This window comes from Ciconia boyciana, chromosome 1, assembly GCF_034638445.1.
Source record: "Ciconia boyciana chromosome 1, ASM3463844v1, whole genome shotgun sequence".
NCBI lineage: Eukaryota > Metazoa > Chordata > Aves > Ciconiiformes > Ciconiidae > Ciconia > Ciconia boyciana.
Genome location: NC_132934.1, coordinates 189,675,827 through 189,702,155, shown reverse-complemented (window position 1 = coordinate 189,702,155; position 26,329 = coordinate 189,675,827). Strand labels below are relative to the sequence as shown.

Below are 26,329 nucleotides of genomic sequence, written 5' to 3'. Positions count from 1 at the left end.
ACAACTTTTATGTGGGGATGTCCCTAATCTCCCTGTAATAAACCTTGCCAATGCAAAGAGTTCATTTGTTTCTTCCTGCGATGGCTTTGTCTTTAAATAGTCTCTTTATCTGCAATTATCTATTGAACTCACCTCCCTACTAGCAAAATTTATACTTGAAAATAAATGTTGGCTTTTAGGATTTTAGCCCGTTGCATTTCAAAATCTTTTTGTTCTGCCTTATAATAGGTCTACATTTAACTTGCCAGAATTGTGCTCTTTTCTGCTTTGCTTGCTTGGATTTCACTTTTTGAAAAACCTCTATTTATTTCTAGTAACTTCCTTTACTGTTCAGTTGTGTTGGACAATTCTTATTCCATTGAGTTAGAATCAGAAAGCAAAGTCCCCGTGTCTCTTTTAATATTTATTTAAACTGTATCTTCATTTGTATGCAATTCTTTTTCAAACAATATTGGACTTTTTTAAAATTTTTATCTGTTTCTCTCCTACAAGTATGAGAAACTTGAGTATGATATGAGATATCACTACTGAATGGCTCTTCTATAGTCACTTCTTGTGTGCTAATCTAGACTAAATCAAGGGCTGTCCCCCCTCTTCTGGATTCTCTAGCTGGTTTGCTCAAAAAGTAGTTCTTGACGATACCTAAAAATATAGCCTATGCATGATGGCCTAATGTGGCCTAATGTTAACTTTATCCAGTCTATATATAGACAACCAAGAACTCATTATGATCAAGCTTTCAAGTTGTACAGCCTCTCCAGTCTCCCACAGTATTTCCCAGTCACTGTCTCGATCCCATCAATTAGTCCAGAGCTCTTACCAGACTTCTCCTGTTCAGAGATGGAACCACTTGTAATTATGCTTTGTGGCTTATTCTGATAAAATTATCTTATTTGACTATAATTTCTTTGGTATATACAGTGCCATTTGTCTGCATAGTCCAATCTACCATCTCTGCATCAGCTAGGCACTAAACATTCTATCATCTCTGTATAATCTATAGACTGACATTTCAGTGTCCCTTTGAAAGAAAGAAAAGGGATACATGCAGACCCACTTCCAGAAAGAGGGTGACATACCTGGGGAATTCCTGATGGAATTCATGCTTACCACTCTTCTGAAGAATCATTACCTTCAAGGCACAATGGAAACAGAGCACTACGAGATAGCCATGTACCAAGATACCAAATCAAAACTAGTGTAGGTTCCTTCTCAACAGAGATCAGATGGCATTTGAAAAAGGACCGACCAACAGTATGGCTGGAACAACTGCTTGTGGTTATTCAAGATTTCTGTACCAAGAGATGCTGTGTCAGGAAGGGAATGCACTAAGGAGCAGGACACTATGGAAGTATAAGAAGTCCTTTAACCTTTTGCACACACTGCAGAACTTTGTAATATTTGCATTTACTTCCTTCTAAGAGAAGGGAAAGCCTGCTCTTACTGCTGTGGAGAAGAGAGGAGAGGGATGCTTTCAGGACACAATGCCAGTAGCTATTGACTTGGGTTTGACAGTTGAGAAGGCCTCCGGCTGCAACTCAGTTCTTCCTTCCCTCTTGTGAGGCCTCTAGTTGGAGCACCTTCTTTCTGCATTAAATATGATGTGACATTAGGCACAGCAGAATCCAACAGCTACACTGCAGTATCCAGTAGGTATTCATTATTATTTATTTGTATTACCATAAATCTTGGAAGCCCTCACCCTGGACCACTTCCCATGATGCTGGGCCATGAATAAACACACAACAAAAAGTAGATGTGCTTGAATTCTACATAAAGAGACAACAGAGAAATTATGGCAGAGTACAAATGCAATGACACAGTACTACTGTGATAAGCATTGGCATTAATATACCTGCAATGTAACTGTTGTCTAGTTGGATTGTTTTAAGCTTCACAGTACATAAAACTTTTAAGAAGATATTTAAAGGAAGATAGTGAACAGTTCTGTTTATGAAGAAGTCAACCAATACATGAGAGGCAGCTGAGGAGAAAATATCCAGTGTGGTCTGAAAATTTAACAACCGAATGATGGAAGCTGGCATCATATGTTGATCAAAACCAGAGTCAACCTCTTGATACTGAAGGAGAGGTATCAGGTAGAAGTAGTCTTGATGGGCCTTGAAAAATAAAGACAGATAGCTTATCTTTATTGCTTTAAACTGAAGGAGGAAATAGAAAATACCAAAGGAGTAAGTTTGGAAACTGATATTTACAGTAGAGTAGCACTTTGACCAGATAACGAGCATGGCAAGACTGCATTTGTCAAGGCAAAAGAAAAAGATTTTCTAATAAAGAGATGATCTGTGGAAAACCTGGGCGAAAAACATAATCGTCTGACAAAGAAAGACCATCCTTGAAGGGTTGGAAAAAGATTCCCAAAACTCAGATTTAGCCTAGATTTGATGACTTAAAACAAACGACAGCATGACAGTGTCATTCATAGAGGATGCAGAGAGGTTTTGTGAGGGCCTCAACCTAAATATTAAAAAAAACCTATTAACAAAAGACCAATAGTTGTAACTGGAAATAAAGAACTGAGGGCACTACTGAAGAAAATTTTCATGCATTAGATCTGCTTAGGAGTGGAAAAGAAGATGGGAGGAGGTATATGAAACACATAAAACATTGTTTTTCCTATAAATACTGTGAAATGAGAAAATTCTTTCATGTCATATTTATTACTAACTTATTACAGCTATCTGTGCTACCACATTTTGACTTTCAAGGGTTGAAGAAAAACAATGTTCGCGACGTTATAATATGATGGGTGCCTCATTCGACATAAACAAAAACATGCTACATCCAGCTTGAAGACAGGACAGTCACGATACAAGCCAAGCGCAAACAGCAGCAGAGAAAAAGATCTCGCAACTTAAACTTACAACAACTAACATGCTGAATGTTCAGGCACATTCCTTTGCTTCTCCTTCTTAGTGCACAGAACCAGGGCTATCACCTCGGTTTGCCACTAAAGGAAACTTACTCTCTGTTGCTGTAGTTTGGTATTCCAGCTCTTGAAGTATTCCCAAGCCCCCACAATGTGTAGCTGTGCAGCAAATGCCCACTCCCTACATTCCACAACATCAACTCCTGATGTCAGCTTTCTTGCTGTTCTCCTAGTTTCAGTCATTTATGGCATCGTAGCATGGGTTAAACCAAAGAAACAATCAGATCGGGTGCTCAACAGTGGGGGTTAGCAGCAATGAGTAGTAGAGAGCTGGTTACAGCAGGGGACAATTCAGAGTTCCTTTTCTTCCAAATAAGATTTGTAGCAGTGCTACCGCAGGCAGAACAGAGCTGTGCCCCAACATTATCTCCCTCAAAGTACTGGGAAGTTGCCATCACAGGACGGAGAAGCAGTCACACCTAGGTGATCTGCCTCTCAGTGGTGATGAGTTAAAAAATTGAATACATATGAAACATCCAGGGGATTCCTCATACCCCACTCACTAGCATGTCACTTTCCTACCTTTTCTGCTCTGAAACTAGATCTATTCTGAGGCATTTCTTTTGAGCTGGTTCAGGGCAGGGCGGGCACAGCTAGAGGGTTTGGGGTTTCTTTGCAATCACCTAATCTCCCTCTCCTTTTCTTTTTTTACCCATCTTAGTGCAAGTAAGACTAAATATGGCCAATGGGATTAAAAGGTGAAAACAGTAAACAATTAGGTCTAAACATTTTAAAAACAAAATATGCTGATCAAGATTTTTTTATGCAAAATGAAACATCCAGTGTTCTCAAATATAGATTGCATTTCATATTGAAAAATCTCAATTTCATTTTATATTGCAAAATCTCAAAAGAATCACTGTTAAGTTTTTAAACTAGAAATTCGAAAATTCCCATCCTGTAACAAACATAATGAAATTGTGTTTTGAGCTCTGTTGAAGATGATACATTTCAAAATCATTAAGTTCTGTGTTTGATCAAGAAATCAAGGCTTTTGCTTAGCACTAATTGTAGTTTAGTATACATAACCCATTGTCCTCTGTTCTTAGTTGTAACTGTCATCCTGAATCCCCAGTTTATACAGGTAATTCACAACTAGTCACTGAGTCTTCTTCAAAGCCCATATACTCCCCTCCGAAAGAAAAAAAAAATTAGAGAAAAACACTTACTGAAAGTTTTAAACTTAAATCTATCACATATTCAGTGCAATGAGAAATACTAGTAGCTATGCATTTAGTTCTCTTTTCAGGCATATTTTTGCCATCCATTTTCTGGTTTTCGGTTTTGTTTGGTTTGTTTGGTGGGTTTTTTTCTTTTTTTTTTAAATTGGACTCTAGTTTGCTTTTGATCCGAGTTTATGATTTCTTCTTTGCTCTTGCTCTTTCTTCAAATTGCTTTCATTTCATGTTGCTCTTGTGCCAAGCAAAAAAAATAATCCTGTCCTCCTTAATCTTTACTCACCAGTTATTATCTGTGTCCCTGCTCCATGGGAAAGAATCTCTAATTGTCCTTACATACAACTCCTCTAGACCTTTACAGCCCCTTAATAATTATTCACAAATTCGATAACATTTCCAGTTCTTGCCTTTTTCAGATACTAAGACCCCATGGAAAACATTCTTGTATTTGAATACCAGAAAGGAAATACGGCATCATAAAAAAGGGCATGGAGTTTATAATACCGCTTTTGTTGTACAGGGAAAACACCTATATGTAGTTTTTGCTCATTTGTATATAAAAATTGGAGTCATAGCAATGACTGTACCCACAGCTACAGGAAAAGAACTTCCTCCTTAATCCAAGCACAGATATTTATAGTTATTTTGGGTGAATCCACTGACATATGATATGGGTAATTATTATTGATTAAGCACAAAGTATTTAGGTACAATAAAATATGTAGTTCCTGCCTAAGACTATAGCTAATCAGCATGCATGATCAAATTCACTCATAATGCGAGCTCAGTTTAGTTTAATTTAACCAAGTTACATTGACACAAGTATAAGTGTATATTTATTAACATTTCAATGTTCAACTCAGCAAGACAATTATGTTAGTAAATCAGTTTGTAATATCTACACAAATATTGGTGGTATAAACAGTTGTATAGATCTGTAAGTTTCCATTCAGTTTATGGGTGAAAATACAGAGCAAGTCAGAGACACACTACTCCGAAAATAATGAAAACAAAGAAATTAAAACTCCCTACCTAATAGCAGTACAAAAGGACTCCAAGTTCACGTGGTGAACTACCCAAGAATAATGAAATCCTTAATGTATATATTGTATATATTTTCTAAAAAGAACTGAAGTCAATTGACATAAGTCAAACCTCTTGATTCACCTTTTTATCATTATTAGTTTGTCAACATCAGTAAAGACTAACTATTGAAAAAAATCAATCATTTCAATGTACTTACAGCTGAATTTTCTCATCATGTGACCAACTATCCACAAAGCCTCAGTGCCATTAAGAAGTTTTGAGGAATATATTATTTGGTACTGCCAAAAAAACATAATTAAAAGAATGCATGTAAATGATATTAATTTTCTAATTAGAAATGTTTTATGATTATTTCATGTCTAAAGTACATTTGGGGGAAAAGCAGGACTTACATTATCCCAAAAGGCAGGTTCCAGCACAATCAATGACACACTGACAGAATTCACAGTAAGGAGTCACAGTAGGGTCCTGATCTTGCAACTGAACTTTCACAAAAAGAACCCTGCACTATTGCAGAATCTCCTTAATTTCAATAGGGCCCTACCCACACATAATCAATTACAGAGTCCGCCTATGTGGGAGTAACAACAGCGAGAACAAGGACCTGTTCCTCCACACACCTGCAAAAATATCGGGATAAAAAAAAATAAAATTAGTAACATGCAGCAAAACCTACTGATAGCCTGTTTTATTATAGCATTTAGCACATAATAAAGAAGTTCCATACATCTTTAAGTTGCATATTATTTATAGGAATTTTTAGCTCCTTCTTTAAAGAATGTTGGCTTAAAATTGCTTATGGATTTCACACATAGTGACAGCACATTATGGGAGCTTTTACTGATATGTACTTGAAATATAAATTTTTAATTATTATTTTCTAAAAATTAATTATCCTAGTTTATTTGGTCTATGATGCAAGTCGCTTTTTAGTGCTTAAACCTTCTTAAATAAAATCTGTCCCACAACACCCATTTTGGGGACACAGCACAGGCCTGTGAATTTATTGAGGTCTTCATGATCGTGAAAGTATCTGACCATATACAGCAGCATCCAAGACCAAGGTCTTTAAAAATACATGATAAAAAGTAGTTTAGTATTAATAATTTTTAGACTAAAAAGTGTCAGCTTTTTTAAACAAAAAATCCCTATGAAAATCAACTATAATTAATTATTTGCTAAGTTTAAGCTCTTAGTGAACACCTTTTAAAACACAGGAAGCACACGCATAATATTAAACAAGAATATACCACCACTTTGCTGTTCACACAAAACTTAACATTCATGATTTGACCTTACTGTTCTTATTAAAAACAGATCTACGTTGATCTTTAAAAGGAAAATACTGTAAGTTACAAGGTTTTTATATATTATAAACCTACAGCCATAGGTTCCATGAAATAATATTTAACTGGTGACACTATGCAAGAGTACTGGTGATAAAGGTTATAAGAGAAACTACCAGATCCTAGAAACATACAGAAAACATTTAAGACATTTCTTCATTCCTCTAATACAGACAGCATTAGGGAAACAACAATATTTTTCTAAAAAAAAGCTGGGACCAAATGAAAGGATTTGCGAATCTAACAGAAGTTCCATATAAATGGAATGCAGCCTTCTTTTTTTTTTTTTTTTTTTTTAATGACCAGTTGTTCTTTTACTGGCTTTGATTTCATGAAACAGCAGACATGAAAATAAGCAGAAAATGGAGAAGAGTATCACAGTTTTTTGTTCCTTGCTGCCAGGTTGATGGTTTTCAACTGGGCAGGAGGACAAACAAAAACATTTAAAATACACATTTCAGACTTATGACAAATTTCAAGGCAGTTGTCTTACAATATTGAATTGGAAGTGTTTCTTCTCATGTTACTGCTTTTAAATTTTATGTTTCATATGCATGACTCGTAAGCTTCTGTTATTCTGGGAAATTCAACTGTTTCTAAAGAACAGTGCTAAGTTCTGTTTAAAAAGTGTTATAAGATATCTTGACCCCTGTCTAATGTTATGCAGAAAATTTAAAAATATCAGACATCTGCCAAGTTAGTGCTGCCTACCTGAGCTTGCAAAGTGAGTGAACCAGTACCTCTGGCAACTGTAATCTGTCCATTTCTCACTGACTGAGAAGCTATGGATTTAGCATTTCCCAAGTTGCAATGCCATGTGATAACTTGATGCAGCCAGATCCTAATACTGTTTTCTGTCCCTGTGCCTAGCTCCACATCTTTGTTCACAGAGGAAGCTAATTGGAATATAATGCATGTTTCCTGCACTGCTTCAAGAGTATAGGTTGTAGGATGGGTCAGGGACACATAGCTGGAGTCTAAATTACAGTCAGTTTCTGGGGAGAGCTGAAAACACAGTTTTACAATTTTGACAGCCTAAGGAATAGCTCGGAGCTGACATCCAAACAGTCAAAGAAATGAAATACTGAAGCTGTCTCAACAGTTCCCTTCTCTGAAGTGGACAGGAAAAACATGCATCTAATCCAGGTATAGAAACTACCATAAAATGGAATGATTCACAAGTGGTTTGGGAGACTAGAAGGCCCTGGCAAAAGCAATTTTTTTTCATGACTAGCAGAAGTAATGAAGTCTAGTTACCTATCAGCGTGCTTCTACATGCCACCAACACACTTGTGCAGTAATCTCAGGCTGACACTACCCTGGTCTCCCATTCCCTTCTAAACAGACTTCCCTAAATTCCTGCAGAAAACACCAGCTTCTGACTTCTAGGAGAACAAGAAGCAGCTCACATTGTGACTAGGTCTGAGCTACACATGCGCTGACTGGCAGACCAACCAAGCAGGCTGACTGGCAAGTCAACAGGTTGAACAGAACAGAAAATTTCTGAGTCCACGCTGCAGCTTTTTCTACCCCTGGGGGCACTAATTTGAGTCCTTTCTCTACTCCCAGCTGCTAAATTTCACTCAGATTGTAGAAACTTGACTTTGTGACCTCTTTCTCTATATCAAATGCAGATGAATTAAGCGGTGGATTCAAAAGTTATTAGGAGAAAACACAATCCTATATATCTTGTTTTGTTCAGAAACTGGGCATGAAAACACTGTAGCATAATCACTGTGAAAATAACTAATGAATTTTTATGTCACTTATTGTTTTCATTCAGGAGTTACACCACAAACTCAGCTATAACAGAACACAGATTTTTACGTGGTGATAGCATAAATGAATCCAGAGAATGTAGAGATTGTTTCAATAAAACTGGCTTTGTTTTGCCACTGTGAACAGGGTTCCTAAATATATGTCGCTTCATAAAGGTGAAAATTTAACAGAAATAAAATTTTATATATATTTTTTGAACTTACCAAGACTGTAGTTGACTGCCCTTCATGGAGATCCCTGCTTCTTGTCCAATTCCATGCTGTCTCTCCTAAGGCTTAAGAGAAGTTCAGTGATACATAGCTGAATAAAGAACAGTGACATTAAGTCTAATGAATCTATTCGGTATACCTGGACTTTTCTTTTGTGGGGTTTTTGGTTGGGTTTGTTTTTTGTTGGTTTTTTTTTTTTTTTTAGAATAAGCATAGGGATTTTTAAAGAATCACCTTAAAATCCTGATGCTACTGCCTGAATCTAGATCCTGATATCCCAATTTAGGGAATAGTTTTTCATAACATGCAAGTACCAGTTCCCTTTTTTATAAATGGTATCCACAGTGTTCTCCTTACCCTTTCTATTGACCTAGCACTAAATTTTGACTCGTGTGTTTCTCGCCAAAATGGCATAGTTGAAATCAGAGGGTTTTATTTGTTGTTGGATTCCAGGAACTGATGAAAGAAGGAAAGAAACTGAAAAAGTATAATGACCTCTCCAAAACTCCAGTAAAAAGAAGAGAGACAAAGAATAGTCAGTGTGGAAAAGTTAATAGAAAACTGGTCATTAGAGGACAGGTTAGCAGGAAACAATGGCTATAAGAAGAGTCAGGGAAGTGAAAGTGATTTAACCAAAAAGGGGATGGAATAAAGGAAACAAAATTATCTTCTTAGTAGAGCAATGCGAATGGGCTTTTCAAAACTGTTTGACATTGGCCTATCTCTTCTTCTGTGAAGTAAAAGAATTATGTCAATTCCAAAAATGTTTTAGGAAAACCTTTAAGCCACTTAACTTGAACCATTTAACTTTAAGCATATGGAGTATCTAAAGTCTGCTCAGCTAAACAACTAAAGAAGTGCTTAAATTTTAAAATAAATTTAAATAATCTTGTAATCATTCACTATGTCTGTAGTATCAAGCACGCATTCAAATCTGAGCCCCAACTCCTTACCCTGCCAACGTGCAGACTCACACTTTGGCGCTAGGCTGGATCCAGCCTATTGGTTATCAGATAGGCAAAGTCAAGTACAAGATGCAAGGGACTAATGTGGATTCAAACTCTTCTCTCAAAAGCCATATTCATGTGAGTATTGTGCCTTAAGTACAACATTAATTGTTTGATGAAGCAGAATGTAAATAATTAAGTGCTTAAAGTTAATTCAAGAATCAGGTCTCAAAAAGAAAACTAAAGAAAAAGTAGCTGAGAAAGACAAAAGAAACAGATTGTTGAATCTGTATTAAAAATAAATGTCCTCTGGGTTATATGTCAATGCACTCTGCCTGAAAAATACTGCTTCTTTCTGGCTAAAGTATTAAATCTTATTTTTAATACACGAAATGGTAAATAACCCTGGCAAAGGTTAAATTAGTTCAGTGGTTGATAACAGTACTAAAGTAATTCTTAACACAGGGTGTAGTTCGTTATTGGCATAAAGGGCTCACCATCTCTCCTGCTTATTTAAACACACTTGCACTTCCAAACCCAATTTGGTAAATAGCTGGGAGAGGGTTAATATCCCGTATTCCAATCTCTATGGTAACAACCATAGAGATAGGAGAAAACGTGGAAATCATGACGCTAGTAGGGTTCTGTCCCTTTCACTCCTTACTCTACAATACAGTTACTAAAGGAAAACAGAAATTGAGCCACTTTTTGAGACACCAAAAAAGGTCTGGGGCACCTCTCAGCATCCTGTGAACTTCTGGTCATTGTGATCTGTCTCCTGAACTACAGATCATTCTGTGCACCATTATTTTAAACTGTCACCTATCTAAACGACCAGGAAGCCAATGTCAACACTCAACAACTATATTCTTACACACACAACCCTCTGCTACCAATATTCCATCCTTTATCTATAGCTGTAAAAAAGGAAGCTCTCTGTTTTTAAGATGTACGCTTAATAAATCCATACGTACAAGAATCATTACTTAATGAAGGTAGGGTGCTAAAGTAACATTAAAGACCTGATTAAGGCAGTGAGTTAGAGAGAGAATTAATTCCTCTATAGATTCAGTCACCTTTTCATAAAATGGTTAAATAAATTAATGTTTTATTCTTCTCAGGAGAATTATGAGCATTACTAAAATTTTATAAATGTTTTGAAGCTCAGATTTCAAAATTTCCCAAAAATTGGGAAACTAGAGAAGCAAATGAACAACTTACATCAAGCTGTCTTAAAAGAAATAAATTGAACAGCATAAAAGCAAACAAATTAGTACTAGCTAAAGCATTTCCAGATCCCTCACTCCTGCATTCATTTCAGTAGCATTTCATTTAAATGCAGGCATATGTATCTGCAAGGTTTAAGCTTCAATCTTTCAAACAATTCCACGTATCTGAACTTCACTCTTCTAAGCAGTGCTACTGATAAAACTACTCCTGTGAACAGAGTTAAGCACATGCACAGGACTAAGGCTAAAGCAAGTAATAAAGAAATTAGCTAATGAATTCAGTGTATCACTAACAATTATTTTTGAAAAGTCAAGGACAGCTAAGAAGATAGCAAAGCTTGAGAAATTAAGAGCTGAAACACTGGGGGAGGGGGAGCAATTAGGTTATGGTCCCACCAATTACCCTACAAAAATCTAACTTCAATACCTATTAAATAACAGAATCAATGCTAGGAAGAAAAAAAGTAATAGAGCATCCCTTCAATAAGTCAATAGTCAGGACAACCACACTATTTTCTCACCATTTGATGAGTCCTCTTCAGTTCAAGGCTGAAGTTCACGGGTGCTGTGGAGAAGATCACTTGGCAACTGCTCTGCTGTAATTAATTCATGAATAAAGAATGGGCTTCATTTTTCACAGATACCAAGCCAGCACTTTTCACAACCATTAAATCCACAAAAATATTAAAACATTTAGAAGTTACAGTTAGGCCATTTTAACAAAACTTTACCACAGAACCTAAGTTTAATAACAAATCTTTCTTAAATCCTCAGGGATATGTTCATTATTACGAGTCAGGCCTATAGCTATGTTAGAGTCAATATTATAAGATCTGAATGAAATATAGTAAATCCAGCCTTTCAACTACACCATTAGTCTTTATGCTGCGTTGAGCATTTTAGAGGCTGAAAAAAAAAATTAAATTGAAAGTTGGCTATTGAAAAATCAGTAAAAAAAAATGCTAGGGTTTTTTTTTCAACTGGAAGTTTATAGGAAATCTAATAAAGTAGATGCAAGCCCAAAGCCAGCACATACTTCTTGCAGTCCTTACTGCTTTCAGAAGCATCCCTAGATCAGGTCTATACTGGCAAATTCAGAACTCTGTTTTCACTGTACAATAGTAAATGCTGTCCACTTCAGTCCTTTATAGATTACAACCTCTGTCATTGCTAGCAGACTGAAATTGCAAAAGTAATGAATTCCAAATCCTGTATTTGTCTGGGTAAATCAGAGACTGAATGGCTACAGAAGGAAGTAGAAAACCCATACATGAAAGAGGACGTTCAACTACAGTTACTAGGTTATTAAACTGAAACTTTAAACTTCAACTGATATCAAATTTACAGAAGAGGTCTGAAGGGAGGTTTAGATGAATCTGTAACAGGGATCTAGAAGGCTGGATGAACGTCAGGGGCAAGGCAGGGCTCAAATTAGAAAAACAAATAGCAAAAATTTTGGAATTCCCACTGGCTGTATGTCCATAAGCCATACAAACACAGAATAGCAAAATAATATGTAGATGTGCAATTAATGAAAAGATTACTGTAATTATTACATGTGGGTGTACCTTGATGCCCTCCAACTGGTCTAACTTACCTAGGAACTGGACCAGATGAAGGTAATGGAGTAACATGCAAGTACCCAGGCAAGCCAAAGAATCTAACTAAAAAGTTACATGGTAATGACACAATGCCAGTTTTCATTACAACAAATTCCTCTAATCCTCATAGTTGTAAAATAAATCTTAGAAACACATAGCAAGGTAATTTGTAAAGTAATGTGTGCCTGAGTCAGAAGACAGCCTCCAGCTTTCTAATCATCCCTGACTAGCTATGAGCTTCCGTGCATTTTGGCAGATAAGTACCTTGCTTTGGTTTTGCCACCTCTCAACTGACCTAGGCAATTCAGTATATCCAAGCATGAAGCCTGCTGCATATAGGAAACTCCAAGTACAGGAAGCTGGGGGGATGTCATCTCAGCAGTGTGGGTTATTATAAGTCCCTCTCTTCCACTCTATACTCATTTTGTCTAGAATTTTAGATTACAAATTCAGGGTCTCAAGATCCTCCAGGGCCTAAATCCAGGATTCCTAAAGAAATGCCTACTAGGTCTCTTGTCAAGAGTTTCCCCCTTCTGACATAAGAGAACCTGTGCAACAAGGGGGAAAAATCTATCATTTCTAGAGACAGAACTTTCTCGGGGCTGGTGCAAGTCTATGGAATGAATGTGCCTAGGAGCCATCAGAAACCTAACTGCATTTTGCTTGAAGAACAAAACACATTACTTTGACCTTGCCTCACTAACATAAATACATAACACATATATGGAAGAAAAGACAGATAAAATAAACTGGAAACATTAAACTGCACATGCTCCTTCCCCTGGCAACAACAGAACAGATAATATGACAAATGCTGGTCATGTCACTTATTACAGTACAAGGAGATTCTCTGACAATATAATGGACACTCTCTGAGGAGAGGAATCTATAACAGAGGACAGGCACTCCTAGAAGTGTTCAGGTAGTGCTGTAATGAGAACTCTATGAGGAAAGGAGTCCATTACAGAAACTGCAGCTTAACCTCATATTTGCTACCATAGCAGATAAGACTTCCACAATTCTGATGAGCCCAGGTTGTTTGGAATGGAAATTTGATCTAAAGAATTGCCATCACTTTTGGTGAGGCTCAAAATCCCTTTCTCTCCCTTCTGTCCTCAGCTGTGTTCCTGCTGTGACTTTTTGGCTTCACTAGTCACTGAGGAAACAAACTGATGATCCTCTCCCAGATGCTACAGCCAGAGAATGCAATACCCACCTCGTATTACATGGATTTTTAGACTATGGCAAGTGCCTTTCTCACTTGTTCTGATACTCAGTTAAATATTTACCCATTCTGATCCTTAAATTATTATAATTGTGCGTTATTTAACTTAAGAGATATGAATGGAAGATGTAAATCAAGACTATTACATGAGGTTTATGTTTCATGCAGTCCTAAGTAATACTGAGAATAATGATTGTGTAGTATCACTATTAGCTCCTTCAGTCCGAAATACAAGAGCATAATAATGAAGAGAACTACTCAGTGTGCTTACACATAATATACGTTTCAGTCTGTACAGGATCGGGGCCTACGTGCATTAAGTATGGAATCCGAGAGCAAGTATTAGATATTAGGGGATGTAAAAATTTCACTTTCATTAAAAATCTTAATGAAACTTTAGGAATGACATCTGAAAGGACAATAGTGTGATTCATATAAGAGAATATCATGTCCTATTAAACAGAATGATGTACTATCTTCTATATCTTATTCTTGTATTACAGTTGGAAAAATGGGTGAAAAATAATAACTAGAATTATTTTAGGGCAAAACTATACACAGTCTAAGTACAGAGAAGTGGTATCAGCAACGTCATAATTTTATATTTTTCTTTACTGTTTTCATTGCTATTTCTACTGCAAAGTCCTCTTTTCACAGGCACATAACCTTCAGAGAAAAAAATTAGAAGACATTTACTATTATTCTTTTCAGTTGAAAGGCACACTTTTTGAAAATTTCACTCACAGTAATTTTAATAAAATAAGAGCAAAAATGTAAATACACTTAAAGTCATTTATATTTCCTCCTTTTTAACAGAAAGGTTTTACGAACTGAAGTTTTTTCATCTGGCTAATTTTCAGTGAGAACTTGGTTTAAAAAATTAGTAATCAGTTTCTTTAGCAATACCAAACTTCAAATCCAAGGAAAATATAATAACATAAATGCATAATATTAGCTATGTGATTACTTACATGTTGCCTTGCACTACTTTTTCACTAAGGAGCTCCAGAATTACATATTTTCTGAGTAGCAGTAGTTTTCGTAGCCATGATGGTCTAAGCTTTTTGAGCCCAAAAGCTTGCTGTTTTCAACTGTGTCAGTTGGTTAAAAAAAAAAAAAGAAGGAGAGAGAGAGAGAGAAATTACCTCTCCCTTCAAAACTTGTTCTGCTTATATTTTTGTCAGTGCAGCTCTAGAAGGGAGCAGTGGAATCATAAGAAGCATTAGGCCCTGAGCCTGCTAACGTTCGTCTGCAAGTAGTCCGAGTTCAAGAGGACTAGCTCACAGACGTGAAGGGAAGATTTTGCAAGTCAGTGGGAACAGAGCTCCCAAACTCTCATTATGTACTTTTGAAATCTTCCCCAAAGTCATGGGAACAACAGCCTGCAGGTCTGAGGCCTCTGATTTTGACTGCTTTCCTTTCCCTTTTTAAAAGCGTATCAGATAAAAAAAACCCACTGAAGTCAAAAATCCTGAGGAGCGGCTCGCAGTGATGCGTTGGGTCTCTCTACAAAGGCAGGGGGTCAGCACAGCCCGAGGAGAGCTCACAGGAAAGAATCCTTCAGCAGTCAAAAGTCAAGTGCAGACTAGTGTTCGGGCGGCACTGTAGCCTGCCTGCCTTCCCTCCGTGGCTTTAAGCAGCTCGCAACCTCCATCTCGGTTTCCCCATCTGTGAAATGGGGATAGGAGCACTAACCCAACTATCAGGTACCTTATGATCAGTCGCAACGCGGGGCGGAGGGGGGGGGGTGCGGCGTGAAAATGAAAGTTCACGTTTTCCCCTGAGCATTGCGAGCGGCCGAGGCGGGAGTGCTCTCAGAGTTGAACCTCGCTCCGTCAAGTTCCTCGGAGAGATATTTTTTTTCAAATGACCAGTGTACGGCACTCCGGGCCCAATCTGCCCTGAGATGCGCCCACACACCACCGCTCAGCTTCGCTCCGCCAGAGGCTGTTCGCAAGCCCGGGCGGGGGCGGGGAGGGGTGGTGGTTTGGGGGGGGGGGGGGTCGCCGGGCCGCTGCCGCCGCGGCGGGCGGGAGCCGGGCCGCTGCCGCGGAGCCGGTGCGGCGGAGCGCGTGAGGCGGCGGGAGGGGAGCGGCGGCTGCCAGGGCGGGATCGGGCCGGCGGGCTGCCTCCGCGCGATGTGGGCAAGCGCCGAGCGCTTCAAACCCTCCAGCTTCGGCGGGGTGCGCGGCTGGGGGGGCTGCAACCTGAGCGCTGCGGGAGCCGCGGGGGTCCTCGGAGGCGCGGGGGGGGAGGCGCTCTTCATATTTTCCTCAGGTTCTCTGGCGCACGTCCCCTCCCCCGCCGGCTTCCTCTCCCTACCTTCCCAAAACGCGCTGCCCCCGGCGCCTTTACCTTGACAAGTCCGCGGGGCCGGCGGAGGTCTCGCTCCCCCTCTCTCTCTCTCCCACACACATCTCTAACGCGCCACCTCTCCCCACGGGCCGGGACTCCGGGTGACATTTCTCTCTCTCTCCCCCTCCCTCTCCCCCTACTCCTCCTCCCCCCATTAGTGGCGGTTGGGTTGGTAGCGCGGGAGCGCGCGCTAGCGGGGAGGGCGTGGAGCGCGCGCTGGCTGCGAGCGGGAGGGGGGGGAGGGGCGGCATTGACAGCGAGCGCCGTGTCCGTAGCGCTGCCTCAGCCCGAGCGGCTCTCCCCCCGCGCGCCCCCCCCCCCTTCCCGGCATGCCCCAGGGCAGCGGGGCTGGCTCTAACGAATTTGAATGAAGAGCCCTGCTCTTTCGGCGCCATTTTCGAGTGATGCCCGATCGCATCGCTGCCGCGGGGGAGCCGCGGCTCGCGGGGCCGCCCGCCGCCGCGCCGGCTGCCGCCAAAAGTCACCTCCCTCCCCCTCCGCCCCCCCTCCTCTCTCCCTCGCCGCCACTACCACCGCCGGGCTTCGGAGCGGGTGCCGCCACAGGCATAGGCGGTAAGAGCCGGAGGGACCGGGCGCGGCTGGGGCAGAGGGAACTGGGCGGGCGGGCGAGGGAAGCCCGTCTTCGGAAAACGGGGGCAACCTGTGCCCCGTCGCCGCCCGCCGCCGGGAAAAGTAGCCTCAGGAGCCCGGCGGGCAGCGGGCGGGAGGCTCCCGGAGGCGGCGGCAGGTCTCGCCGCTGGCTCCTGGGCGGATCTGTCACTCGCTTCCCTCAGCCTCAGAGGGTGGGAGCGGGCGGGAGCGGCTGCCTCCTCCGGCAGGTAACCCCGCTTCCCCGAGGCGGCGGCGGGCAGCATCTCGCCCAGGCGGGGATCCCGGGAGCCCCGCTTCCCACCCCCGGCGGCCCGCCCCGGGGGAGAGCGGCGCGGGGGCGGGCGGGGGAGCTCGGGACGGGCGGGAGGCGCGGGACAGCCGGAGCGGAGGGTCGCGCCGCGGTCCCGGTGTGCGCCCCGCTCTCCCGTGACATGACATGACAGGCTTTCCTCTGATCTCCCCCCGCTCCTTACCACCCCCACCCCCCCGCGGATCCTTCCCTCCCGCCTTCTCCCCCGCCTCTCCGCCGTGGAAATTTCGGGGCAGCGCTCGGGACACGGCGGCTCCTGCTTCCCGGCTCTGCAGCAGCAGCCAGGATGACTTCTCTACTTAGATGCACATCTCCCTTTCTCGCCCCCCCCCGCCTCCTCCTTCTTCTCTCCCCGTGTTTTCGTAACCCGGATTAATGCCCCTTCGCTCTTTCTCTTCTCCCTCCCTTCCCCCCCCCCCCAAATAAGAGGACAACCTTCGCTTTTTTTCTCCGCTTGTTTCCTTTCCATGTTAGCAGATTAACTTCTCTGTTTAAGCGCTTTCTCCACCTCCCACTTAAGCACTTAATTTCCCGTGTCACGATATCGGAGCCGCCTTTAGCAGAAACCTGGGTGACGGTTATGCTGCCACATGCTATCACATTTATCATCTCTGTCCCTTTGGGTATTAACGAAGGACCAAAATGCTGTTCATCGCGTATTGCACAGGGCTATATTTTTTTCCCCTCTTAGCGTTAAAACGCGAGTTTCCTTCCTGAACTAGAGGGGGGAAACATAATCCGAGGCCATTTGAATCGTGCCAGCTATTTGTAGGTGTTTTTCCTCTCCTCCCACACACCCCAAAACCGAGTAAATACCCTCCCCATAGATAGCCAACCTAATACTGTGATCAGAGCTGGCCATTCACCTCCTCTTCTCCGCCTACAAAATTCTCTGTCACCCGGGTCGCTATTTGTCATTGGCTTAGCTATTTTTTGGTGGCTGTTTCTATGTCATTTCTCGGTGGCCAGCAGCTCTCGGTCTCTCGTAGCTGTATAAGCGCGATCGTGCTTATTGTGATAGGCGCCGAAATCGCTCTAGCAGTCTCTCCGCTGAGCGATTCCCCCGCCGCGCACACAGAATATGTGACACGGTGCCTTTTCCTCCACGACGCCGTTTAACCCTCTCGGGGCTGGGTTTGGCGTGGGCGCTCGCGTTTCGGAGTTGCGCGCAGGCACAAGACATCTTTTTGTCGCGGCCGTTCCTCGGTGGGAGCGCAGGCGGGGATAGCACCGTGCGGCGGGGTAGGCAGCTCCGCAGCAGCGCGGTAAGCTCAGGCGCTGGCAGGCCAGCGGGCTCCTTCCCGGCTACAATTTCTAGCGTTACTTTTTACTCCTCTTCCTACTTCCCTCTTCACTTTCGGCCGCCCGACCTTTTTTTTTTTGGTTGGTGTTTTTTTGGGTTTTTGTTTTTTGTTTTTTTTTTCCGGAGGCAGGAAGGCGTGTGGATATTTTCCCCGATGCCGTGTGATCGGCGGGCGCTCGGGGCTGCCGTCGAGCTGGCGGGCGCGCAGGATGCGCAGCGAAGGCAGCGTCGGGCCCCCGTTAAGGCGCCCGTTCTGCAGAGACTGGACCGGCTGCTGCCCCCCCTGGCTGGCTGCGGGGACGCGGTGCTGGGGCTGGGAGGTTGGACCGGGTCACAGCCTTTCCCCGCTCCTCTCCCCCCTCTCCCCCCACCCCCCCCCCCACCCCCCCGCACATCCCTCCGCGGCGTTCAAAGCCAAAACCGGCCGCCTGACGCTTAGCACCCTCGCCACCGAAAATAACGAGTTAACCGAAGAACGTAGGAGGGACGTAGAGAAGAGTTGGGGTGCAGAAGTGCTGTACAAAAGATTTCTGTGTACATGGCTGAGAGTGTGTAGTCTTAAAGTGAAATGCAAAACTTAGCGTTTCCAGCATGGCAACTGGATTGTGATTCAAGGTATTTTCTGTATAACGCAGAAATACAATAGTTCAAGGAGGTTTTTTTGCCTCGAATCCTTAGCTTCCCTGGATTCTTTTAATCCAGTACACAAATTACACTTTTTCAGTCCTTTTTTCCTGGGAATAGCTGCTTTGTTTGTCTCCACAATTTATACCTTTATGCCCTGATAGCTAGAAAATTCAGTTTAATCTCTGAAATTGTGATACGAATAAGACCCTATTGAAATTTAGCACTTATTTCTTTAGATTTGCATCATTACTTTCAGAGTGTTTTCAGAAACATTTTTAACAGTTAGTATGGGAATGTGCACAAAGCTGTTTCATTGTAGCTGTGTATGCTTCGAAATATCAGGATTTGAAGAGATTTACACTATTCAACAGTGGAAGTGCACTCACAGACACTGACTTTCACTTTCAAGGAAATAACTGTCCTGACTTATAGCTAATTTAGAAAAAAAAAATCTATAATTCAGTACTGTACAGGTGCGTATGCATTTTTTCCCACTGTTCGACAGTCATGTTCAATAGCATGCAATTTATATCTATTTTTCATTTTAATTAAAATCTGTGCTTAGCACATATTTGACTACATAAAACAACTGTTCTTTTCAGCTTTTTTATTTCTCAGCTGCACCATTCCCACATTTTACAATTACATAAAGGTGGGTGTGGCTAAAATGAAAGCAGTAAGCAATCTAATATCAATATATAGTGTATGTTAAGTAGGTTTTCCTTTCTTATATTTGATGTACTCCTTATTTTGAGATATTTGGGGGAAAAAAATCATGTGGTTTAAATAGACCCTTGTAGAACTGCTTGCATTTTTCACCTTAGTTAAAATGTCAAACATTAACTGGGATTACTTGGCCCTGGAAAAGTTGCATTTGGCGGAAATATCAAATGAACTTAAAGATCTAAACATATATATTTATGTTATATCGATAAGTGAAAGTTAAAGTTCTATGCTTAATAGATATTGCTTAGGTATACCATGTAGCACAGTGTGTGTATTTTTTTAAAAAACTTTTTTTGTAATTTGTTTCTTTTCAGTCTAATTCTTTATCTTGATTCTTGATGTTTTCCTAACATCCACATAAGCTTTAGTTGTCCTTTTTTTTTTTTTTTTAAGCCCACTAAGTTGTACTGAAAGTTTCCAAGAGGTACCCTTTCATTTTGTAGATATAAACCTACTGAAGCTTGGAGTAACTCTGAGATTTTTAATTTTCCAGAAATAACAGTAATTTGAAAGTGTGACTATATATCTATGTGACTTTTTCATGTGGTAGTGTAGTATTACATAGGAAGCTTATTGTAGTAACATTTTAAAGGCAGACTACATATACGATAGCAAGGTGTCATGGGGTTCTTTTTCTGTTTGGTTGTTTGTTTGGGTTTTTTTGCTTAGCCTCTGGAATTCTGAACTTCTTGTTATTCCATCCAAAATGTAATGTCATGGAAGGAATTTTGCTGCTAAATTGTAGTCTTTATTTCCTTAATTATCCTTATGACTAATAAGTCAGATTCTGTAGTGAAGTACAACTGGAACTGCATACACATTACCTGTCTATGTACACCCTGCCTGTGAACACTGTAGGGAAGGTGCACATCTCATCCATCTTGAATGTCAAAAGCCATCCCAACAGGTGTATCAACACTTTTCTGTAACACTTTTACATATGTACAAGCACACGACCTTTCTTTACATAAAAAGTAGCCACGTAACAGTTAGCATTTCTTTTATAGGACCTTACTGGTTTTTGTTATTTGCATTGGGAAGCAATTAACCACTGAATATATAAGGGAGAACTGAGAAGCTTATCAGTATATTCTACGAATATGCTGCAGGTATTCTGTTTTGTAGATACAGTCATCCACCCACACCCAAAGGCCCATTGCAAGTCATTCCAGTAATTTACATTCATTATAAACTGTCAAAGGTAGAGCGCATCTTGGACTAGTTTTGACTGTCTGTGATAGAAATAAAGAATGAAATTGTAGGCTTTTGTGTACAAACAGGAAAATATTTTTATGATAAAGTTTTTAAAACTAAAAATAATTTTATGTACACCAATAAGTGTTCTCCACATTTATTTTTTTAAACATATATATTATTACAAGTTCTAAACACTTAACATCTAACACTGGAACCCAATCTCAAAAATTATCTTTTCTATTATCAGTAATACTTGGAAAATTTTGTTTGAACAGGCTGCCCAAATTACTCTTGTACGTAGTCCTATGTGACTCTTCTCACAGCCTTCTATTTTTTTAATAGAACTAGTAATGTATTTTAAAGATATTAAAAAAAAGTTGATATGCCCCACAAATACGAAGGGGACATCAGACAGAGTGGAGATGTGTAGCTACAGATTTCCGGTAACTTTTTTTTCCTCAGTGAAAATGTTGCTTTGCAATTTTATTTTTGTTTTGTGCATTGTTGTCAGGAATTACCTAAAATTTTTAGGTAACTGATGTGTTAATACATAACAAGCTAGATAAGTTAGGTTTCAAAAGGAATCTCCTTATTGAAAAATACCTTAATTCTGGACAATTTGAAATACCTTAATACTGGACAATTTCAGAAATGGTTAGAATGAGCTAGGTATAAAAATTTCTGCCCATGTTTAATAGGGTGTAAGGCAATGTATGTACTGATTATTTTTTTAACCCTTTATTGTAAGTTTTTAAAACACTCCAATTCTAATAAATAAACTTTGGGCTACATCTATTCACTAGGCAGTTGATAGTACCACAATTGAGGAATAGTTTTGATCTTAGCTTCGTATGTTGTGTGAGAACTCAAGCAGGCTTGCATGAATGTTGGAGGAGGGTAGCAGAACTTGAGCTCTAGTGCAGCTAATACTTAAAGTTTGGCAATTTTTTACTCTAATATTTGGATCTAATAATATCTTAGTGTATCATTTAAAAAATAGGTTCTCTTCACAGAGAATACTAAGTTTTATAACTTTATATAATTCTAAACACTTTTCCATATCTCGGTAATGAACAGTTGCTAGTGTGTAAGGATGACCTCACACACACACATTTGTTACCACATACACACAACAGTGTAAAATGTAAATTATGTACACTTAGCTTTTATTTTGTTAAGTTTCCTGAGATGTCTTCTAAAACTGAAGACAATATTGTTATATTGCTCAAACCTGAAAAATAGCAGTGACTTTCAGTGATCGTTACTAATGTCTAAAGGAAACCACTGTTAGAAATAGGACCCCCCCACCCCGTGACTATTTAGTTTGTTTTTCAGACGCTGCAATTAGTGTATCCACAGTAAATAGATTATTAATAAACTTTTCAACATTGAATCTAGTTGCAACTAATTATTTTATTTAGCATGAATTAAAATTCACTTGAAGATTTGGTCCGAGAAAAAGATAATTACACATCGAATAGGGCTTAAGCTTGTATTTTCATTTTAAATGGTTTTATGTAAGTCCAGTTGCAATATTATCTTTAAGTATGTTAAATCTTAATATAAGGGGGGGGGGGGGAATTTTCAGAAGAACTTTTGTATTTCTGGTTTAAGAACAGAAACTTTTTTTTAAAAAGGTGAAATAGAAGATGTGTGGAATACATGAAAATAAAGACAAATTCCTTTTTCTTGTTAAAGCAGGGTGCTTATTATATTTCCATAGCTGTGAGAGGGATTTTAGTATTTTCTGGAATAGACTTAAAGAATAAAGAACAAATTTATGGAAATATTTGTAAACAGGTGACCCGATCTAGGTGTCGGCTACTCATTTATTAGCCATAGGATGTGACTTGTCATGGTACCTACAGTGAAAAAGTCAAAATAAATTTAATAATTTGGCTGTGTGAATGCATTGTTTCCTCCAGTAGATATTTGACTATAGTTACTACCTCTATCAAGTTATACTCTGTTCTTACCTGATCATGGCTAATTATTCTCATGGCTTTTTTTTTTTAAGTTTTAAAATTTTGTTTCATTTCTTGGAGTGTATTATATGACTGTAATATTTCCATTATATGTTTTAAAGTAGCTGATATTTGTAGGCTACTTTTTAATAAAGGGAGTAATGGTACTGCTGAAGAGCAAAAAAAAATTAAAGCTCCTTAAAGAAAAACACTACAAGTTAAATACTTAACAGTCAATAGCATATTTTAGGAAATATGACAGTAGTAATCACACATCCATTAAGTAGTTTACAGTTACCTGTTGGCTTGTTTGAGGCTGGAGGGAGAGATAGGGGGCAGGGAGAAAATCCCCCCCCCCCCCCTTTTTTTATTTTTTTCCTTCTTCCTCTTACTTTCATCTTAAAATGCTGTGGGAAGAATGAAAGCAGAAACATGCTAATCTTATTTGTTTCAGGAGGCTTCTGATAATAAAGAGGCATATCACAGGTGTTCCTAATCAAGTCAGTTTGGTTAAAAAAAAATAAGTATTTTTAAAATTAGGATTTCCTGTAACATAGACAATGCGAGGGTCAAGCCAATGACCTACATCTATGTTTGGGGATCAACCATGAAACTGTGGGTGTTGGAAATATGTTATAATACATGACACTTTTATTGCAGGTTTCGACCTTTCAATAGAGAGCTGATTTTGGAGAACGGCTTACTCCTGTGATTGAAAAACTCTCTCTGGAAGCTTGATGGAGCATAAGCATGGTATATATTATATTAACGTTTCTCTTATTACTTATGTTCTTTATTTTAAAAAATGTATACAGTAGTATAACTTATTCAGATTATTCAAAATAGGCCAGTTCTGATGGGTTTGTTCAAGGTTTTTTTATTTGTTAAAATAATTCTTCTTTACACTCCTGTAAAATTATAAGACTAAGTAAAAGTATTTGCAGAAGCTGTGCTCAGAAGCAAATGAAGTGGCTGAAAATATGTATAAAAAGCTGAGTTTGCAACAGCTTTGATCATTAGAGTTATATCAATTCTCCATATAGTATTGTTTTCATATTCTTGTCTTGGGAATTACTCCAACTGAAACGTTGCTAATCCAAAACCAAAGTATGGATGATATAGTGTTTATTTTTAAATAACTTTATTTTTCTGTTGGGAGAGTGTGTTAAAGAATAAAATAGAGAGCTAGCTGAGTAAATGTCTATGTACTGTGCAAAATTGTTTTTAAAGGCATTAAAAAACTAGCTACCTGACAAGCAAAGAAGCAGAAAACAGGAAAAAAGGTCTTGAGAGCCCTCCACTTATACCAGAATAGTCAGAAATGTTATTTATTTTATCTGTTTGTCAATAAATAGATATGATATAGTAAAAAAGTGAACATTTAAGAAAAATTAATATGGACTATGCTACACTCATATTGCAAGTCCTGCTTTGCACTAAAAGTACTAATTTGGCTGAAACTGAGAAATCCATTCACAGTAATCATAACCTATCTACTTGTATATGAATAATCTTAACTAACCATTTACATAAACAATGGAAATTAAAATAGTAAGTGCTCTTGGATTGAGTAAATTTGTTTAAATACTAAATGGAGTAGTAAAAACTGTAAGACTTTATCTTCAGCAAAATATATTACAGTACAACAAATTTTATGAACATGTCGTGACTTTAGCAATTCCAGCTTTCAGCTGGAATCCAGTTTTTATCCTTAATCAAATCTGTCTGTCTTCAAGAGCACATTTTTTTTGTAGGAAGTAATTGTACCATAAAACAAGAGAAGTTTTAAAAAACAAAATTTTAGATTATCCCAGTAACTGCTAATTTATACCAAGCAAATCCAGTGAGGTGTAAATTTCATATTTCCTCATTGTTGTGACTAATGGCTAGTGTAACTGAAGAATTGCTGGCTTTCACCAGTAATACACCTCCTGCTATAGAAGTATTTGAGGCAGACATGTTCTGAATATATTTTTCATATAATACTATGATTTTAGGGTAGTTAAGACCTCCTATGGAAAATTATCAGTTGAGAAACAAAACTTTGAATACAGAAAGTATAGGAAGTGAAACATAACTTTATATAAGCTTTGCAGTTTGTGATTACTAAGTAGGCAATTAATTAATTTTTAATTTTTTCTTTCTTTCTCTGATTAAAAATCACTGTGAAAGTATTTTTATTAATGATGTAACAGTGTTTGGGTAACATGCCTAATATGCTCCCAAATAAATAAATATTTCAGTCTGTCCAGAAACTCTGCTCTGAATGTACTGCACTATTGGGGTTTCCCCCCCCTTCTTTTTTCTTCTAGTTCTCTTAGGAATATAAGGATTTCACAGAACACTTCTTTGAATTTGTTCATTCTTTTTCTTTTTTTTCTGTACAAAAGCAATTACATTCTTGTTAATGAAAATCAGGATTATATTGCAAGGCAAAGGTATCTAAGGCTCCCTTGTGACATATTTAAAAGGTGAAAGTTTGATGGAGTGTTCCTTGGTCTGACACAAGTTTAGAGTATTTCTCATAGATTCTTATTCAGCAAAAAAATATGGTTTCTGGTTCACAACTGTAGATCAAAGGGATTTTAAATTTAGGGCCTAATCCTGCAAAATTTTAAATACACAAGTAGTCCTAATGACTCACTACCATGAATAAGGATTTGCAGAATCATGTTCTCATTAGATGCAAACTTTATTTCCTTTAATGAATAAAATATATTAAGGTATTTGAACTTTGAGACAAGTCTAAATAATTTTTATAAAGTCCAAGGAGAAGAGTTTTGCAGTAATGCAGTAATTGAGTCTTAGTCATTTACAAGCTCAAATATCTTTCAAGAGTGCTGCAGTTGTCAGTTATCATTAGAATCCACTTTCTAAGTGTTGATTGGCTCTAGAACATTTTTATGCTGAAATTTGGCCCATATTATTTTTTTTTTCTATAACTGTTTTCTATTTGGTAGTCAGCATGGCTGTTTCATGACCCAAAGAGTCGGTGAAACTTTCAAGAGAGATGTGGGGTTTGTTTGCTTTATTTTCTTATTCTTAGCCTCTGCTATTGCAATTCTTATTTAGCAAAACTGCCATTTATTTTGTTGGAAGTTGAGCCTGAAAGAAGGGCTGCAGTGCTGGCCCCTTAAAAATAGTTGGTGTGGCTATTGCAAATTGTATGCTTGACTTCGTAAACTGTTTTGCAATATCTAATTGTAATGAGGCTGAAGAGATAAAAATGTACAGACTTCTCTGCTGAAGTGCTCCTCGTGTAACTTTTCATGGCCACTTTTGCTATTCGTACTATATGTATACACTTGAGGCTCTACAGACCTTGTTGACTGAATCATAATTTGAAAGCTGACAATGCATGCTTATTGCTCATCTAAAAGAACTGTTGCAGATTACTTTGTCAACTCATCTGTGCTTTCTTTAAGAACTTCTCTTGCTTTTTAAAGGCAACTTAAATAATTTTCCTGAAAGAGTTTTATGTAGCTATAAATGCAACCCATGCCTAGTTATTACAACACATGTAAAATCAGCCATTGTTTGAAACCCTATGATATCTTAGGCATGGCTGTTCTAAGTTTTGAAATCTGAAACAACTGAATTTTCTGGATTTTGTTAGTTTAAAATAGATCCAGCCCTAACATTGTTTTAAAATGGAGTTTTGTATACTATTAGATTTAAATAGACATTAACTTTTATTATTAGATTAGGCATTTAATGAAACATG

At 39.1% G+C, this 26,329-nt stretch overlaps 2 long non-coding RNA genes across 9 annotated transcripts in view; one reads left to right on the top strand and one right to left on the bottom strand.

Annotated features, from left to right (window-relative positions):
* The window catches only part of LOC140646396 (uncharacterized), an 87,950-nt gene extending 71,972 nt beyond the window's left edge, over positions 1-15,978 (bottom strand). Inside the window, exons 1-6 of one of the 2 annotated variants that reach the window (XR_012040422.1) lie at positions 15,867-15,978; positions 14,483-14,602; positions 11,207-11,281; positions 8,504-8,574; positions 5,568-5,795; positions 5,372-5,453 (exon numbers count right to left, since the gene is read on the bottom strand). This is a non-coding gene — a long non-coding RNA (uncharacterized lncRNA). Of the gene's footprint in view, positions 1-5,371; positions 5,454-5,567; positions 5,796-8,503; positions 8,575-11,206; positions 11,282-14,482; positions 14,603-14,968; positions 15,185-15,866 lie in introns of those variants that run through there. The other variant, XR_012040421.1, reaches the window with a different exon arrangement.
* LOC140646397 (uncharacterized) overlaps positions 1-26,329 on the top strand; it is a 79,958-nt gene that overhangs the window by 35,079 nt on the left and 18,550 nt on the right. For all 7 annotated transcript variants that reach the window (XR_012040428.1, XR_012040426.1, XR_012040429.1 and 4 more), the window contains exons 3-4: positions 13,406-13,530; positions 23,266-23,358. This is a non-coding gene — a long non-coding RNA (uncharacterized lncRNA). The remainder of the gene's footprint in view (positions 1-13,405; positions 13,531-23,265; positions 23,359-26,329) is intronic.